General features: G+C 44.7%; 2 non-coding genes across 2 annotated transcripts; one reads left to right on the forward strand and one right to left on the reverse strand.

The window, feature by feature from the left end:
* Window positions 1–4,977: 4,977 nt before the first annotated feature.
* TRNAD-GUC (transfer RNA aspartic acid (anticodon GUC)) lies at window positions 4,978–5,049 on the reverse strand. The gene has a single exon. It is a non-coding gene; the product is annotated as a tRNA-Asp (tRNA).
* An 8,590-nt stretch (window positions 5,050–13,639) lies between these two features.
* On the forward strand, window positions 13,640–13,711 carry TRNAD-GUC (transfer RNA aspartic acid (anticodon GUC)). Its single transcript has one exon. It is a non-coding gene; the product is annotated as a tRNA-Asp (tRNA).
* The last annotated feature ends 6,421 nt before the right edge of the window (window positions 13,712–20,132 follow it).

Consider the following 20,132-nt stretch of genomic DNA (forward strand, 5'->3'; position numbering starts at 1 on the left):
CGCCGTTCGCCGTCGCCGCCCCCGAGCCGCTCCTCCCCGAGCCCTCGCCACGCGCGTAACCCCTCCCCCACGAGCCCGCCGTCCTCGTCGCCGTCATCGTCGCCGGCCTCGTCGTCGTCCTCGTCGCCGTCCTGCCTCGAGCCCCCAGTGAGCCCCTTCCCATCCCGATCCGTGCGCTGCCGCGGCTGCCGCCGCCCCCCTGCGCCACGCCGCCGCCCCTGTTTTTGTATGTATGTATGTATATGGATGAATGTATGTATGGATGGATGGATATGCATGTATATGGATGGATGTATGTGTATGTGTTCATAGTTTTTTTTTGTTCATAGTTTTTTGCTCCTAGCATTTTTAGGCTGTATAGTTTTATTTTTGTTCAATGTTTATGGTTAGAAGAGGAGAGGAAAAAATTGTGTTGCAAAAGTTACATTTAAGGTTAGTTGATTTAGTGCATTTTAGGTTATTAGTTCTACTGTTAGTGCATTTAAAGTTAGTTTATTTTTAGTTGAACTAGTTGATTAATTAATAAAACTACTTTATTTTACTATATATAGAAGTAGTTTATTTTTAGTAAGTACTACTTTATTTTATTTATAGTAAGTGCTTAATTAGTAGTTGAACTAGTTGATTTAACAAAACTAGTTTATTTTACTATAGAAGTAGTTTATTTTTAGCAAGGAAATTAATAGAACTAGTTTGTTTTTTTAGTTAAAGCAATTATTCCCGCATCGACATCGACGATGCCTATCCTGCATCCTCGTCGTCGACTCGGCGGAGGAGGCCGGCTTGATCAGAGGGGCCATGTCCGGACTGGGCTCTGCCGGGCTGGTTTTGGGAGGTGCTACCTTCCGGTGGGCGTAGGTTGGTGAGGAGCCAGCCCGTCGTTGACCCGATCTTTGTTTGGTGGCGGTCGCGTGGGCCAGTGACGGTGCCGAGGCTTCCGGACACCGCGGAGGTGGTACGTCACCGTGTCAGCGAGGAGGACCAGCACGTCCGTCGCTACATGGTTGCGTTGGAGGGCAGGTTCGACAATACCTGGCAGGTTCTTCAGGGATCTCACTGGAGCTATGATCCTGTGATGGTTCCGTCCCTTTGGGTGTCCACCGCCCGCGCCGATACCCGCCTGGCGCTACGGTTCTAGCTGTACTAACGATGCTATATGTATGATAGTATTCGAGGTGTATTAGTGATAATATTCGACGATGTACGGACGCATGGAGATGATGTAGTTTTGCTTATAATTGAATGCATCCTAATTTGAATACTACTTCATTTTGTGATTTGATTTTGCTTATTGAATGCTCAAAGTGAAAAACTACTCCTAGTTTGAATGCTAAAATTGGAGAGCACTATGCAAGGCGTATGCATATGATTAGTTGATAGCTTATAGGGTTTTTGTTTTCGCAGAAATCTAGGAGCCCCCGGCCCCTCCATCATCCCCGCCGTCGTCCCCGTCACCGCCCCCTCCGACATCGAGGTGAGACCAGCCAAATCCTCTTTTAGAAAGATAATTAAACGATATTTCGGGTTGACTTTAAGTCTGTCGAGTCTCCACCATATATGAGAGGACGAAGAATCCCGACTGTTGTCGTGGGGGTAGCTTCTCCTTCGTTCCCGTGTGCTAGACAATTTGGTGTAATGCACCCGAGAACGAAAGGAGGAGCTACCATCACCGACGGTCGCAAATGTCAGAGACGAATCAGTGAGGAAGAGTTCCACCATATATATATGAGAGGACAAAGAATCCCGACTGTTGTCGTGGGGGTCGCTTCTCCTTTGTTCCCGTGTGCTAGACATTTTGGTGTAATGCACTCGGGGACAAATGGAGGAGCGACCATCACCAACGGTCGAATGTATACACCACGTGAGCTGAGAGTTTTCAAGAAAAGACTCGACAAACTGATAGTCAACCCGTGATGAATAATAATGATCTAACTTAGGTTTTTTAGTACATATATTTAATTGTAGACGTTTAATATTTGAATTATGAACATAGAAAATGTCGTACTCGGACGACGAAAGTCTCCCGAGGGAGTGCGACTGGTGCCACGACGACCGAGGTCAGTGCGACAGGCCTCACCTGGACGAAGAAAGGCGCTTCAGTATTAAGCTGGAGGAGACCTTCGATGTTGAAACGGTACGCAACGACGACAAGTGTTATTTTTCGTAATTAAGCACGACTTCAACTATTTCAACCTGTACTTTTCATCTTTTACAATTCGACTAGCTTATCGCATGCCATGCAAGACGCTACGTCTTGGAGAGGATGGGTTTTGAAGACCATGAAAGTATCGAAACAAAGAAAATTCACCTAAGGACCCATCATGATATAGATTTTGAAGTAAATCTGTATAATTCTGAGAGCGTAACCCATTTTGGTTGCAAAATTGGGAAGCATTTTGCAAGATGTATGGTTTTGATGAGGGTATGCTTGTCACCATGGATCTTGGTGATCCTGACATCGAGCAAGACAATATGGACATTTGGGTCCTCGTTGATACGCCTCCAATTCTACCGCTATGTGAGTTTCTCAAACATAGTTATTAGCTAATTTATATTGTTCATTTCAAAATAGTTGACAGCTTATTTTCATTGACAGCTTATTTTGATTCTTCAAACAATGTGCGGAACATGGTAGACAGAACCTACTACACCGATGGCTCTGAGTTAACTTATAAGGAGAAAACTCATCTGGTCGGATTTTGTACTGATCTTGAGAATTACAATATCTATTGTAAAACTCCTCCACATTATGGTCAATACGTGCCACTAGTGCATGTGTTGAACTACGGTAACTACTATGGAGATACCCTGGTAAGATTTCTTACTATTACGACATCCGTGCATCTTTTGCATACTTCTAAAACTAGTACATCATTGCTAACTATGAAGTTATTACTATGTTTTTCAACAGATAATCCCAGAGGATTGTGTGCCTCATTTGATGTATCAGAATGGTAGGCTTGATGTTTTGAACATACAACCAGGTCATCCTACGAATCTCAACTGTCCATACCGGATTTCTAAAAGAAGTGGAGACATGAAAATCAAAGAATGGAAAAAATGTATGGACAGTCGCAAGGAGGTTCTTGGAAGCAAAAGGAAGCGAAGCGCAAAAATTGGAGACAGGATGATCTCCATTCTCCATAATGGAGAGTCGGGGTCTATATTGTTTTATGCTATTTTACCTTAAAGAGGGTATTTAGGTCCTACCTAATACAGATGATCATGTGCTAAGAACAATTAAGTAGGGTTGGTTCGATGACTACGAGGATGATGATGATGATTAGTAGGACTTGTTATTATGATGATGCATGATGCGGGCATGAAGAGTTATTATATATCAGTGGGTGAAATGAACATGGATTGGAATGAAGTGAAGGCAACAAGCATGTGGTGCATGTCGAAAGTAGTACTAATCCAAACTTGATCAAGTTAGGATTAATATTACTTTCGACATGCACCACATGTTGCCTTCACTTTAATCTAAGCCATGTTTAGGCATAGCAGTAGCGGTTGTAAATCAAGTACGGAAATAAGAGAGGACAGTTCTCTCTGTTAGCTAGCTTACACACCCTAAATTACCCCCTAAACCCTCCCCCCTTTTTCAAAAAAAAAACAAAAACCCCAGCCACTGAAATGCTGACGCGTGGAGGCCTTTTGGTCCCGGTTGGTGCCACCAACTGGGACCAAAGGCCCTCCTGCGTGGGCTCGCCGCACCGACCACGTGGAGGCCCATCTGTCCCGGTTCGTGTAAGAACCGGGACTAAAGGCCTAGGGCTTTAGTAACGACCCTTTAGTCCCGGTTCAACAACCGGAACAAATGGGCCTTACGAACCGGGACAGATGACCCTTTTTCTACTAGTGTCATGACAAAGCCCAAATATTGAGATGGACTAGGATTTAGAGACATAAAATTATTTAATCTAGCACTGTTAGCAAGACAGTCGTGGAGAATTATTCAGGATCCGAGCCCTGAGTTCACATTTCTATTAAGGTGTACTATAAGAATTGAGGTTTAATGACACTTTATTGGCCATTGCAACACCTTACTTTGGTATGTTATTTCTATCAAGAATGGGCTTGTGATGTTTGTTAACCTTACAACCAAGGGGGGAATAGTGAAATTGATCTACATTTGAAACAAACTGTGAGTGAAAAGGGGGAGCCTTTTGACCCTAGGTGTGCAATGATCGGAAGCACACCACATATTCACACGTTTGGTTTTGGTTCCATGTACCCAGCACACGCACATATAAAAGGAAAAGGAGGTTTTATTATGGATAACAAAACCACAATCTAAACCCACCTAACTGCCGATCCCGAAGATGAGTTGAGGTATGTGAAGGTCATCTCCACCACCGGCCACCGTAGGGCTGTGCCGGCGGCTCCCTGTACGTCCATCTCCCTGCTGCCCCTTCTTCCCCGGCCATCTCTTCACTGCCGGTGACCCCAAGGTGCAGCCATGGGCTACTCTCAGCCAATTCTGGCCAGTATCTAATTTTCACATCATACATTTGGTGATTTAAATGCTAGGCTTAAGATCCTGTCACGTTAATCACTAAAGACTGTTCCTAGCACAAGTTGCTTGCATGCACTCTTAGAGTTAGCGTCTAGGTAGAGAGCAGCGCAACGGTTTGACGCTGGCGTGGGGCATGTATCGCCGCTTCTTTTCCAATCTTTTGAATCGGACTGCAGGTGCATAGGAGCGCGCAGGCTGCAATGGCAAATCAGAGATCCTAAAATGAGGACAACAATTATTATAACGATTTCTACAAGGAGATTGTATGTTCCTTTGATTCTACTCCCAGAATATAAGAGTGTGTAAAAACACTCTTGTAGTAAAAACACAGTTGTGCAAAAAAGAGAGAACGAAAACGACGTTGGTTTGCTTCTGCGTCTGCAAAAGTTTCCCCGTCTGCCTACTGACGAACTGTAAGTGCAGTGCATGTGCCTATCATGGCTCGGCAAAAACAACGGCGCCGTTGCCGGGGATCGAACCCGGGTCACCCGCGTGACAGGCGGGAATACTTACCACTATACTACAACGACCTCGCATGACAGAAATTTTAACAAGGTTTATTAGATCGGTTAACTCTGAACAAATCGGAGGTTCTCCTGGGTTGGAGCTGAAACGGCAATCCCTACTCCTGCAACTGCAGGTATGTATACTCCCCAGCCTCCAACGCGCCGCGCTTCTTCCGTTCGCTCATCGCACCCCGAATTTGCTCTCACGGCTGCAGGGTTTCGCTCCTGAAATCCAAGCTCGTTCGGCTCCATTTTATCTTTCCTTGTTCAACCAGCGCTGGCTCCTCTCGTATTCACAATTTCTTCTGCAAAAATTCAAGAGTTGCATGAGCATGCAAAGCTGAGGCACTGTAGATAGTCTTTTTTTTTCATTTGATTGCAAATTTTTGTAGGTAGCTTACCAAGCTAACCGCTTGCTTACTGCAGATAGTCGACCAGAGGCTTCATCCAACGGTGTGACCTGCCAACAGCAATGTCTATCTCAACAGCCAGCACTGGATGAATACATACATGATGCATCTAGGGTAGCAATTTGGAGCTGAACCATATGTTTCCATAAGAAATCAGTGGTTCATGTGCACGTTTAAATTTGACAGCACTTGCCTATGCTTTTTCTCTATTGGTGCATTGTATCCATCCATGCAAAGTACATAAGCTGATAACCAGATATATATTAACATCACAGATACGAATTTTTTTTGTTCGCAGCAACCATCTACTAGCTACTCCTTCTGTTCTAAAATATATGATGTATCCGCCTTTTCTTTTCTTTTTTTTCTTTTCGTGGTGTATTAGTTTTTCAAAAGTCAACAGTTTCGGTTTGGTTTGTTTCTCTTATTGCTTCCTTCGGCTGATCTTGCTAGGGATGGGGTTGCCCATCGGACTCTGTAGTTGAACCTTTTCTCCCATCTTAATGAAACAACACGCGGAGCTCTTGCGTGTTCCGATCAACATATACAATATGGAATAAGAATATGAAAATATATTACATGGCGAATCTAATGATAGTTATTTGGTATTATGAACTTGGTCAAACTTAGAGAAGTTTGACTTTCTTAAAAACTAAGACGCCTTATCTTTAGAACAAAGAGAGTACTATCTGGCCATTGAAACTTGTCAACCTTGGTTTTGCAGGACATCCTACATCGTATACATTCTCTGTTGCCAGTGCAAGCAGCCGCTCGTGTTGCACGCGTGTCGCGTGGGTTTCTATGTTCATGGAGATGCTATTCCAAGCTCATACTCAACTCCGATACACTTGAATTGACTGACAAGAAATTTGAGGAAAGAGGAACCTATATCATCGACAAAGTTGACAAAAATTCTCGAGGACCATCACAAGAATGGGGTCAAGGTCGAGACGCTTAAACTTGGACTTTACCCTTGCACGACAGTCACAGCCTCCTGCCTGGGATTCAAGAACTTAGCTTGACTACGAATATTTTCATGAAGAACATCTACAACTTCCCATGTTCGGTTTTGTCCGGCGAGGCAGTTGCTAGTTCAATTCAGTCTCTTCACCTCACCAATTGCGCTTTCGATCCCATATCAACACTTGGCCTGTTGAGAAGATTGAAAAATTTACATCTTCGTCTTGTCCATATTAATGAGGAAGGATTATGGCACTCGCTCTCCAAATCTGCCTCCTTGGAGCGTCTGGAAATCACCCTATGCAGTGTGATAAGTTGCTTGAGAATACCTTGTAGGCTGCAGCTGCTCAACTTCCTTGGTGTTGAAGAATGCAAGAGGCTACAGATAGTGGAGATTGATGCTCCAAGCCTCGACTCCTTTTATTATAGTGGGCCCTTGTTAGATATCTCTCTCCAGAATTCTTTGCCACTTAAGAATGTAGGCTTGTGTTGCATTCTCTCTGATGCTCGCGCGAGGCTGCCATTCATTGCAGGAAATGTCGAGAGCCTCAGCATCCACTCTCGTGTCGAGGTACATATGCGCTCTCAAAGTATATTTAATCGACAATATATGTATGTGTATTGTACTTTTATGTTGGAATAAACAAACACATGGTTAACCTTGGGATTTGTTCTTCTTGAGAACGTCAACATTCCAATCCTACCCTCAAAGCTCCCCCGTCTCAAGAACTTGGATATCGGGCTCCGTAGAGTAGTAACGCCCCTCCCTTCGAGCTGTGACATCTTCTCTTTGGTTTATTTTCTTGATGCTTCTCCTGTATTAGATTTTTTTTCATCCTACATGTAAGTCATTATGTATATCATTTGGAGCTATCTATGCAAATTAGTGTGTTGGAAGAGCGAGCTGTTCAATAAGAGCGAGCTGTTCTACTTTGGTAGAGCCAAAGACGAACAGGAGGCTTATAGGCAATTGTTTGGGTGCAAGTTGGGGGAATTACCTTTCTCTTACCTAGGTATTCCAATCCACCATAGAAAGCTGACGAATAGAGAATGGAAGTGCATCGAAGACCGGTTTGAGAAGAAACTGAGTTGTTGGAAGGGCAAGCTCATGTCATATGGAGGCCGATTAATTCTGATTAATTCGGTGCTCACAAGTATGCCTATGTTTCTCCTATCGTTCTTTCAAGTCCCAGTAGGTGTGAGGAAAAGACTGGACTTTTATCGATCGCGTTTCTTCTGGCAGGGTGATGATCTAAAAAGAAAATACAGACTTGCAAAATGGGATATCATCTGTAGACCGAAAGACCAAGGGGGTCTTGGTATTGAGAATCTTGAAGTTAAGAACAGATGTCTTCTCAGCAAGTGGCTGTGGAAGCTTTCTTTTGAGACTGATGTCATGTGGGCACAAATCCTCCGCAACAAGTACCTCCCGACTAAGTCCTTGTCCCAGGTCACAGTCAGGCCAACTGACTCGCCTTTCTGGAAAGGCCTGATGAAAGTTAAACAATCTTTGTTTAATAGGACAAAGGTTGTCATTGGCAACGGCGTTAGTACACGCTTCTGGGAGGATACTTGGCTCGGCGAGACACCCTTGGCCATTCAATATCCGTCTTTATATCGCATTGTTCAACGACGTGAGGTTTTCGTTGCTACGGTGTTTCAATCCATCCCCCTTAATATTCAGTTCAGACGGTCGTTAGTGGGCAATCGCTGGGAAGATTGGCTCCGTCTAGTTCGGAGACTAATGGATGTCCATCTTTCTCAACAACCCGATGAATTACGCTGGAAACTGACTAGGTCTGGAGTATTCACGGTTAAATCAATGTATATTGATGTAATTAACTCGAGCTCCATTCCTACCTCCAAACATGTTTGGGCTGTCAAAGTTCCCTTGAAGATAAAAGTGTTTATGTGGTTTGTCCATAAACAGGTTATTTTAACCAAGGATAACTTGATTAAGCGTAATTGGACAGGACCTACGAGGTGTAGCTTCTGTGATCGGGACGAGACGATCAAGCATCTCTTTTTTGATTGCCCGTTTGCCCGAGTACTTTGGCGGACGGTTCACATTGCTTTTAATATTACTCCACCGAATTCTGTCACTACGTTATTTGGGACATGGCTCATTGGGATTGAGCCTGAATTAGCGAGACATATTCGTGTTGGAGTTTGCGCTTTGTTGTGGACTATCTGGACTTGCAGAAATGATTTGGTTTTTAACAGAACATCACGTATTCACTTTTTGCAGGTTATTTTCCGAGCCACGGCTGTGATCCGTTCGTGGTCGCTACTCACTCCGATGGAGGCCAGGGAGCATTTGGTTACTGGATCTATCCGCTGGGAGATGGTAGCTCGAGATATCTTCAACCGGTTTGGATGGCGGTCATGTAATAGGATAGGCAATTAGTTTACCTATCTTTTTTTAGCCAGCCGGTTGTGGCGTCTTACCTTGGCTAGTCTGTGTGTCCAGCCTCTGTAGCTCTGTGTGAGCTGGCTTTTTATTTCTTTTCAGTCGGAGACTTTGGAACCTTGTTGGAACCTTTTATTTCTTTAATAAGATGGCCGTATGCATCACTCTGATGCAGAGGCCGGGGAAATCCGCCTTTTCGAAAAGAAAAAGAAAAAAATGCAAATTAGTGTGTTGCTTGTTCGTCATAACAATGACATTATTGTTGATCCTACATGTGTATGCATATGCAGGTAGAGTGGGGTTCCCTTAGGACCGACATCGTTGTTGGAGACGACGATGACGAGTGTTTGAGGCAGAGGCTGGAGCGCTGCTACGACCGCCTCAGGCAGGTGACTATCATAGGGTTTTGTGCATCCAAGAGCTATCCAGCTCATGATCCACATTCTCTGTTAGAATAAATCCGAGGCATACCGTCGATTATCCGAGGACCAAGCAATCATAAGAGCACGACACCGAGATCTGTTAACGAGGTTCACCGATATGGCTACATCCCCGGGGCTTGACTACGGGCGCTCCTCCCCGTGACACCGTCACAATACCGCACACCGACCACCCGGGCGCCGGCACATGCCGCCGGCTCCCCCTTGCGCGCTTGTGCTATTATGTTGGCATAGGTTATATCGTGTGTCTACCCCCACTATATATGAGAGACCTAGGATACAAGTGTCCTACTAGGACACGACTCCATATCATATCTAAACACAATACAACTAAGTCCAACTGTAACCTACCTTGTACACTATATTCGACACAACTCCAACAAACTCCACCTTGGCGAATATACTCCACCACCTTGAATTTGTCCATGCGTCAAACTTCCATGTACATTTAACTTGAGTTTATCCCATGAGCATCGCGGCTACTCCAAAGACTCCATATGACTCCACCTGCAACTTGCAGTCCCTTCTTTTCTTGACCAGAGTCAACACTCAAGCAAAATTAAGTTCCTCTTTACTCTAGTGTATGCTCCCAACTTCTAGAGCTCGGTTCAACGCCATCACACACTGATCACTGACCTACGTGAAAATGAACAACTCACATATTGGGTGTCACACATAAGAGTTACCCGAACTCAACATCACCGCTCCTTTCTTGACCGCCTGTCTGAAACTTGAAAGAATTTCACCGTTGCTTGTAGTCATCCCGAGTCAAATTTGCAGTTGTCTCACCAGAGCCCTGGCCCGTCTCCATGTCCCGTGCGCACCGCACACCTCGCCGCTATTACCGCGTCGAGCCTCCGCTGTCCTGGTCGAGTCTCAAGGGTCGCGAACCCACACCACTCAACCCCACTGCAGAGTACCATCGATCAACACCGACCGATGACGAGTTTCACGCTTCCATCGGACCACTGGGCTCCAGTCCGAACTGCATGTCACTCGCTTTTCCCCCTTGCTGAATAGGCTTCGATTCTCTGGATCCTTACACCGTAGCCCCTCAATCCAGCTCCACCTTCAACAAGACTCCATGGTAGATGATCAGTCCACTCCTGCGCCTCATCGACTTCAACCTCCGTGTATACACCACCTTGAATCAATCCCGCGCCATAGTCTTGTCGAAGCCGCACAAGCCTCGGGCCTGCGCTACGTGTTTCCAGGCCCCAGAAGTCGGTCACCATCAGCATCACGCTCCTACGTCGTCTTCGCCGATTCCACCACCGTCTTCTGTACCAACCGACTTGCGTCGATCCGTCAGACTGCCTAGTCCGACCCAGCCGAACTCGTCGACTGTATGACACGCTCGAGGCTCCCAAATCGTCTTCCGCAAATTTCCATCCATCACATGATAATTCCATCTTAACTGAATTGACTTCCCGCAACGCCTTCAAGCATCTCTGTTGTGCCAACAAATATTTCATCCGTGTCTGTCATAACCCAAGGTTTTTAGTTCCGATGAACTTCTCCAACTCAAACCCGATGTCCGATGCCGTCATGATTCTTTGTATGGCTGACCTTACGAAAATTAACCGAGCTTCTTTCCATGATGCCAAAGTACATAAGCAAACCTAACGTGGTCACCTCCCAGTACTAGTAGAAATTCAACCAAAACAATGTTGGTCTTCACGTGGTGTAGCTCTTAGGCTCAACTGTCAATGCTAGCTATTTGCTTTGTCAAATCCTTAGCCTTCCTGATGTACGCATATCCCTTGATAGACTTTTTCCTTGCCGATTGATCTGCCTCCGTCCGTGTCACACAAGGACCCGGTCCTTTTTTTTCAAAACAAAACTCGTTTCGTTGCTTTGTTGCGCTTCCTGCGTGCTTCACCGGCCATCTGAACCTGCTCGCGTTGCCACGCCTTGCCCTGCCCACCTGCACGGGTCGCTACGGCCAGCCCTGCCTGGGCTTGCCTGCCCAATGAGCCACCAAGCGCCAGCGATCTCAACGCCCGCCTAGAGTACACTCGCACCATCAATCCGTCGACCGACCGCCGCACGACTCTCCTAACGCCGCTGATTTCGATGACACCTCGTCGAGACTCTAAACAAATCGCCGGCCGCCAGCTTGCACGCATTACGCCCCGCTGCTTCCATCGATTTCTTCGACCGCCGCTTTCGTCCGCTGATACACGATCGTCTCCCATGACGAATTAAATCAGCGAATCAACTCGGCTCAACGCAACAGTCTCTTCGTAACCTTGCTCATGATACCACTTGTTAGAATAAATCCGAGGCATACCGTCGATCATCCGAGGACCAAGCAATCACGAGAGCACGACACCGAGATTTGTTAACGAGGTTCACCGATATGGTTACATCCCCGGGGCTTGACTACGGGCGCTCCTCCCCGTGACACCGTTACAATACCGCACACCCGCCACCCGGGCGCCGGCACATACCGCCGGCTCCCCCTTGCGCGCCTGTGCTATTATGTTGGCATATGTTATATCGTGTGTCTACCCCCACTATATATGAGAGACCTAGGATACAAGTGTCCTACTAGGATACGATTCCATATCCTATCTAAACACAATACAACTACAAGTCCAACTATAACCTACCTTGTATACTATATTCGACACAACTCTAACATTCTCGAGAGTGCACCTTTGCTCGAGTACCTGGCGTTGGACACAACCTATCTCTGCGATATGAGGTTTCGTACCACTGGCAGATGCCCCGCCTCAATGAAGAATAGTCGATGCTCACCAATATGCAAGACAGATATCCTTGAATGTCAAAGAGCTGTGGGGGTTGCGGATAGGTACAACACCTTGAGAGTTCCCCCGACCATTGAATTCAAGGTCCTGGAGCTTTGTAGTCGATGCCATGATGCCAACCTACACAAATGGAACAAATAATGTTCATTGATAGTATTTCTTACCAAGTAAAACTTTGGACGGTTGAGACGTTCATCATTCCTCCCGGATTTGGCTAATGTTGCCGCTGTGACAAGTTGTTGTTGCTCCACCGCGTGCCGGCATGCACCCAGTCCGTGCGTGCGCCTGTGGGCTGGTCAGGTTCGTTACGGCCCGATAAGCTGTCCACGTTAAATCACAACCGAAAAAAATGTTTGATGATTATATTAGCGATCGGATCAAATCAGATCAATGTATACATATACCTAGTAAAAATATACGAGAAATCAAGGTAGGGCGAGCGCCCCACCTCATCCTACCGCATCCTCCGCCTGTGTTTAGTTCCCTATGCATTGCTGCCGGCTCAGGCTGACTTTTCTAGGGACGCAGAGGGTGAAGATTGTTTCTTCTTAATTTTTAATTCTGATCTAATATCGCTATTTGTAAATCCGTGCAGTGAGCTATGTCAAAAGCCATCCTCCCGTCCACCCATTCATTACAAGTTTAGGACACATGGTTCAAAGTAAAGCACCTGTTAAAGGTACAAATATTGGCAAAACATGTAGTGTGCTCAATAATCTCCACATTGTTCATGTTAGAGGAATACAGAGGTAACCAAGTGACCTTAACTATGGTGAGCTTGTGTGGTGCCTGCTCCTTGTATTGATTGCTATTCTCAAAGACATCGAATGGTAAGTAGGAAGAACTTAAATTTTTTATTCCAAGGATGACTGCTCAAGATTTGGCACATGAGAGAGCTTAAATTATTTTTGGGCCTGGGAGCATGTGCTCCTGGGAGCCAAAATGAATTTCTGCATATGAAGTGAATTATTTATCTGAACCTAGAATTATGCATTTGCATAATTACGCAACATAAATACTAGTGGTGAATCTGGTTTCCCTGAGGACGCCTTAGCCTTATTGTTGATTTCATCGTTTTCACTAATGTCTTGTTCTTTTACTCTTGACTTCCAAACTTAGTTTTCAGTCGACATCCTCATAATATTCCAACTTCGGCATCCGCTTTTGTTTTGGACCCCAACTAACTTCCAAGCACATTCCAATAACCCTACAAGAGATAAATACCATTTTCTATGGTCCATGTGGGATCGATATTTTTACCTAGAGAATGTTGCAACTAAACCCTGTGCACTTGTAGAACATCGTGGTGCGGGAGGAAGAATAAACTTGAGGAAGAAGATAAACAGTGGCGGCGCAATCTTGGTCGTTGGATGGAGATCTGATGGCCAAAAAAAATGACTTGCACCAAAAAAAATTGGTCAACCTACACATAGTTAGTCCTTTTTATTTTTATATACTTAGGCTTTGTACAATGCAAGGCACCTAGGAAGGTACTTAGTAAAAAGTAGATTTTATTTCTTAAGCATTAGGTACTTATCTAGTCTGCCAAAAGCGTTAGAACCTCCGATTTGTTAACTGTTAGCCGATCTAATTACCGTTCTTAAGCTCACAGTCATCCAAGTCGTTGTAGTATAGTGGTAAGTATTCCCGCCTGTCACGCGGGTGACCCGGGTTCGATCCCCGGCAACGGCGCGATCTCTTTTTTTTAGGCACCTGCACTTACTGCTAGTCACTCGTCAGTACGTAAAACGGCGAAATTTTAGGAGAAAGCGATGGCAGCAGCAAACCAACGGCCATTTTTTCATTTCTTTTTGCACTCGATCGTATCTTCTTCAGAATTCACAAAGATGCACCGAAAATACAGCGATTCTTCATCCACCTAAGCCAAACCATGGTACAACAGGTGAAATATGGTATAGGAGGAGGAACAAAGTCCTTGATGTAACTAAATTATGACTTGTTTATGTTGGATCTCGTGGATCGATGTAGGCTAGTGATTCCGGTAAACCTACCATCTCCTTGGGTTGAAGAGCTCAAGCCGGTGCCGGCCATGGTGAAGTAGTGGCCGGTGATGGCAGAGAGTGGCGGCGGTGGTGGAGCTTCCCGTGAGCACCGCGCTAACCCTAGATCGGTAGGGAATGTCGGTGGGGATTGTGGCAGCGATTAATCTCGTACTCGTGCCCCAGCCCCCACCTCTGTTTATATAGCGCGGGTCACAGGGGCCCACCAACCATGGTTTGGTTGGGCGCCCCCGATCAGGGCGCGATGCAAGGGCCCGTTCGACCCGTTGGGCTCGAACGGGAGAGAGATCAACCTAACATTCTCCCCCTTGATCTCAACTTTACTTTCAACCTTATACTTTCTAGTTTATTTGTTTCATCACATATTGATACATAGAGCATGTTTCATCGTCACGGCTTAATTGCCGATAGAATCATAAAGCTACAACATACGTTTTGTTTAGAAACAAATTCTGTTCCTTTTGGGCCTATCCAGGAATCATAAGGCTTTCCCTTAAACCCATGCCGGCTAAGTGTTCCTTGAACACATTGGGTGGTAAGCCTTTCGTTAGCGGATCCGCAAGCATATCCTTTGTCCTTATATGCTCGAGACTTATAGTTTGATCCTGGATTTTATCTTTCACAACATAATACCTTATCTCTATTGTTTTGGCAGCATTACTCGACTTGTTGTTGTGAGCGTAAAATACTGCGGGCTGGTTGTCACAGTACATCTTTAGTGGTTTGTGAATACAATCTACCACTTTCAAGTCGGGTATAAATTTCTTTAGCCATATCACCTGCCCCGTGGCCTCGAAGCATGCTATGAATTCTGCATATATCGTGGATGATGCAACTATCGACTGTTTGGAGCTTTTCCGCGAAATAGCTCCCCCAGCGAGGGTGAATACGTATCTTGACATGGATTTTCTATCATCTTTGTCCCCCATAAAATCTGCGTCTGAATACCCTTTTATCTCTAGGGAATCACTTCTCCTATATATTAGCATGTAGTCTTTCGTGCCTTGCGCATAACGCAATGCTTTCTTTACCATCTTCCAGTGCTCTATGCCTGGATTCTCTTAATATCTACCGAGTACCCCGGTGATAAAAGCTAAGTCAGGGCGAGTGCACACTTGTGCATACTGTAAGCTTTCAACTGCCGAAGCATATGGTACTGCTTTCATTTGATCGATCTCGTACTGGTTCCTGGAACATTGGAATTTCCCAAAACTACCGCTCTTGACTATAGGAGCAGGTGTGGCTTTACTCGCATGCATATTATACTTTTTAAGAACTTTTTCTAAATTTGCTTTCTGCGATAGTCCTAAGACTCCATTTTTCCTATCTCGGTGAATTTCTGTGCCCAAAACATATGATGCTTCACCAAGATCCGTTATGTCAAAATTTGAGGATAAAAACTTCTTTGTTTCTTGTAGTAGAGTAACATCACTGCTAGCAAGCAGAATATCATCCACATACAAGATTAGGAAAATATATTTCCCATTTTTAAACTTTGCATAAATGCAGTTATCCTCAATATTTTCTTTAAATCCAAATTTTTTAATCGTTTGATTAAACTTTAGATACCACTGTCTAGAGGCTTGCTTTAATCCATAAATGGATTTCTTCAGGCGGCATCCCATATTTTCCTTGCCTTCCATGATAAAACCCTTGGGTTGTTTCATGTAGACATTTTCTTTTAAATCCCCGTTGAGAAATGCCGTCTTTACATCCATTTGATGTAACTCTAAATCAAAATGAGCAACTAATGGCATTATGATTCTGAAGGAATCCTTACATGAGACTGGAGAAAATGTCTCATTGTAATCTATCCCTTCTCTTTGTGTAAATCCCTTTGCCATGAGTCGTGCTTTATACTTTTCTACATTCCCTTTAGAGTCATACTTAGTTTTGTAGACCCATTTATAGCCTACTGTTTTGGCTTCTTTAGGAATTTTCTTTAAGTCCCAAACATCTTTGGAACTCATCGATTTCATCTCGTTTTCCATTGCCTTCACCCACTTCGATGAATGCGGGCTTCTCATGGCTTCTTCATATGAGGTGGGATCTTTTCCATATCAACCATTTCTGTGTGATAAACTTTAAAGTCAGTAGAAATATCTGACTTTCTTGGTCTTGTAGACCTTCTAAGGGCCTCAGTTTCTGGCACATTATGTGCCTCAACTTCTAACACTTCACTACAAAAAAATACATGTTTGTCACAGTAGGTCGCGTTTTTTGTCATGCATGTACACCCATGACAAATTTATGACAGAATCAAGATAGTCATACCTGTGTTGTCGTAGAAGTGTTCCATGACATTACCAAAATTATCATCACGGAAGTGTCCACTTCCATGACGATAAATCGCGCATCACAGAAGTGCTTTCGTCAAGGGTGACCGACACGTGGCATCCACCGTAACGGAACGCCGTTAAGCTATCGGGTCGGGTTTTGGATCCGATAACCCCTTAACAGCCGCGACCAATGGGGATTTTCCACATGTAAAATCATCATTGGCTGGAGGAAACACGTGTCGGCTCATCGTTGGGACAGATGTCATCCACTCATTGGACAGAAGGCGCCTATGATACGTCGACACGTGGCACGGCCCATCATGTTTAAATGGGCCGGCCCAACTAAAGGCCCACAAGATTTTGCGGACCATAATGGGCCGGCCCAGCTAAAGGCCCACGAGATTTTGCGGACCATAATGGGCTGGCCCAGCTAAAGGCCCACAAGATTTTGCGGGCCATAATAGGCCGGCCTAGGTAAAGGCCCACAAGATTTTTGTGTGCCATAATGGGCCGGCCCAGGTAAAGGCCCACAAAATTCTTGCGGATCATAATGGGCCGGCCGAGCTAAAGGCCCACGAGATTTCGCCGACACTAATGGGCCGGCCTAGCTGTAGGCCCACAAGATTTTGAGGACCCTAGTAGGCCGGCCCATTAACTGGCTGCCATGTTTTGGGCCAAATGCCGACCCATATTTGATCCGGTCCATTAATGGCCTGCCAGGTTCCGAGCCTAATAATGGCCCAAATGAGATCCGGCACGTTAAAAGCCTCCCACGTTCTGGGCCAAATCACGGCCAAGATCAGGTCCGGCCCTTTAAGAGGCTTTGGCCTCAATTATGACCCATATCAGATTGGGCCCGTTAACTGGACGCTATGCTTTTGGGCCCACTTGCTAAAGGCCCATTTAGTAATTCGGCCTGATATTAGTTTCGGCCTGTTAAGGGCCCGTTTAACATTTCGGCCCTATATTAATTTCGGCCTGTTAAAAGCCCGTCATATAGTTGGGCCTAACTACGGCCCGGTTTGCATCCGGCCTGCTCGCAGCCGATATCTGATTGCGCCAAACAAGGACCGAGACAATTTTCGCCTGTTAAAAGCCCGTGATTTGATTCGCACAATCATGGGCCGAGGTCCATTTCGGGCTGCTGCCGGCCCGTGAGCTGTTTGGCACGTTTCAGGCCCAACCTACTTCTCAGCCTCCTAAAAGCCCATTGAGTTTTCTTGCGAAAAGAGGGCCGGGGGTTACTCGGCCTATTAAAGGCCCGAATCTACTAGTGGGCTAGTTTGACGAGGCCCATGATGCGGATCGTACATCGTGATTGCATGACGGCCCGATTATGTACCGTAATTTTACGGTTTGGCCGGTTTCCTGCGAAGACAGGATATATATACAGTAAAATAACTGCAGCATCGTGAAGAAGAAAAAACCTAGACTATACAATAAATAAATTACGGCATATTACATCCACTGGGCATCAAAGTTCGCCACTATGATAATAAGGCACAAGCAGATAGCAGATTACATACACTGGGCATCAAAGATCGCCAGCAGTGCAAATAAACACGCCGACAAAATAATATACAAAACTGACAACACTTCAATAAAGTTCAAGAAAGGTTAGCCCTGCTGGCGAGCTGCAGCTCAACCACCTGAGCAAGATGATGAGACTGCGCTTGTTCAACACTTATATCTTCCTCACTCTGAAAGATAAACAAGCAGACAGATGACAGGTTTTGCACATAAAAGTATCAGTGCTGACAATTCATCACATTTCTTACTGACGAATAAAGTGACACAGTTTAAAATTGCATTAACACAATATGGTATTGTTCAGGTCAAGACATGGCAGGAAATGACATTGTGAAGGAGTTGGCAGCTTCACGACACCACTGGATTACAGATCAAGAACTCATAAGTATCAATGGTTAGTGTGTTGTCAATTTATCCCATTTCAGATTAGCAAATAAAGAGACGGTTTAAATAATAGTAGAATGATATGACATTGTTCATAGTTAAGACATTCCAGAATATGACATTGTGTTGTAGTGGGTAGGTTCACCACACCACTGGATTACGTATGAAGAACAGAAGCATACATGAAGTGCAAAAGAAGATCACTTGCTCTGTATAGTTTAATTTACATGGTATGAAGAAGGAACTTGGTTGTACAACTGAAAACTTAAATTGAGAAGGACAAACTTTTGTTTATGAACTACATAATAAACTTTAAACATGCAATTTGATGCAAACACAAAAAATAAACAGCTGTTGCAGTCATGCCTAACCAAATATACACAACAAAGTTTGAAGGCTTGAGAAGGACAAACTTACATTACTGGTGAAGACAGGCTCTATAAAGCCCTTGTCCATGCTGATGGGGGGGGGGGCAATTCAAGAAGTTTACCACATAATCTTCTTCATAAGCATTGCCTTTCTTCTACATTTTGTTAAGAGTAAATATAGATGTGATAATATACGAAAAAAGGGAGAATATTTAAGATAAGATGAAGAGTGATGCTACATAACCAAGTAGCTATAAATGTATGTGCAGCGATACAGGCAAAAGGCACAGCCAAGAGCAATGCACAGCTAAACCTCTTCAGTACCAACCTTATGGTAAGAGTAAATATAGATCTGATGTGTAAAAAATGGAGGGCAAAGGAAAATAAGCTGCAGAGTGATGGTACATGAACAACCACCTGTCAATATAAGTACACTGATAAAGGACAGCATGTACTTACAAGAACAATGCAGAGCTAAAAAAATCATTGGCATTGGATATATTCTACACTAATGTAACCATTCATACAGATCAGATAATTTGGAGCGAACAATTGATAAGCAAGCTATCATGCATACTGCTGTCACATAATGAACAAGGTATGTATGCAAGTACAGTGATACAGGACAACAGGTACTAACAAGAGCAAAGCAGCGGGCAGCATATTTGCGATATCCTGTCGTTCTTTTCAAACCAGAATTCTTCTTCGAGCAGATTTCCTGCAAAAAAGATCCGTAAGGCACATGCGGAAAAGTAGAAGTTCAAATTGCCATTTGATTTCATAGACCGTACCTCATCCTGGGAACGAGACCAGTGCATGACATGGTTTTTCCATTCAATGTCCTCTAAATTTAGCACAGGCGACTTCACCGGAAATTCATTTATAGACTTGCCATCAAAGTGTGATTTCCTCAGGTAACACCGATACTGCTGCAATGCTTCCTTGAAAAGCACAAGCAAGCTTTGCTCGTCATGACAATCCAGATTGACCCTCGCCTAGTTACAACAATGTAATGTAAATCATTGATGTGTTCGATCAGCAGAAAACAGGAAAATAATAACCATGAATAATAGCACTTACACGTAAGTTGGACAGGAAGATGTGAAAATGGTGTTTGTCTTCACTATAATCTTCCCATGATGGGAATATATGCACGTAGTCCCTAACAACATTGAAAGCATTGTCTTTTAAACTGGGAATAAATGGAATGGTGTTCCAATCTGCAGGAATTGGCCGTCTCTGCAGTTGGGATAGGTCTTCGGCCGGTGGACTTGCTGTACTTTTTGCTGGAGTGGGATTTTTCTGTGGTACAGCTGGTGGTATGGCAAATGAAATCGGTATACCTTTTGCTGGAGTGCAGGTCCTGTATGGTGGGGCTAGTGGTGTGGCCAGTGAAGTATGGGTACAGTTTGCTGGAGTCGGTCCTACGTTTAGTGTCACTGGTTGTACAGCCAATATAAGTGGGGCGCTGTCTGAGTTCTCCGGCACCACCACATTTTTGAAGGACTTTGCTGGTGCTCCTTCAGGTTCG

Source organism: Triticum aestivum, chromosome 1D (genome assembly GCF_018294505.1).
Source record: "Triticum aestivum cultivar Chinese Spring chromosome 1D, IWGSC CS RefSeq v2.1, whole genome shotgun sequence".
Classification (NCBI taxonomy): Eukaryota; Viridiplantae; Streptophyta; class Magnoliopsida; order Poales; family Poaceae; genus Triticum; species Triticum aestivum.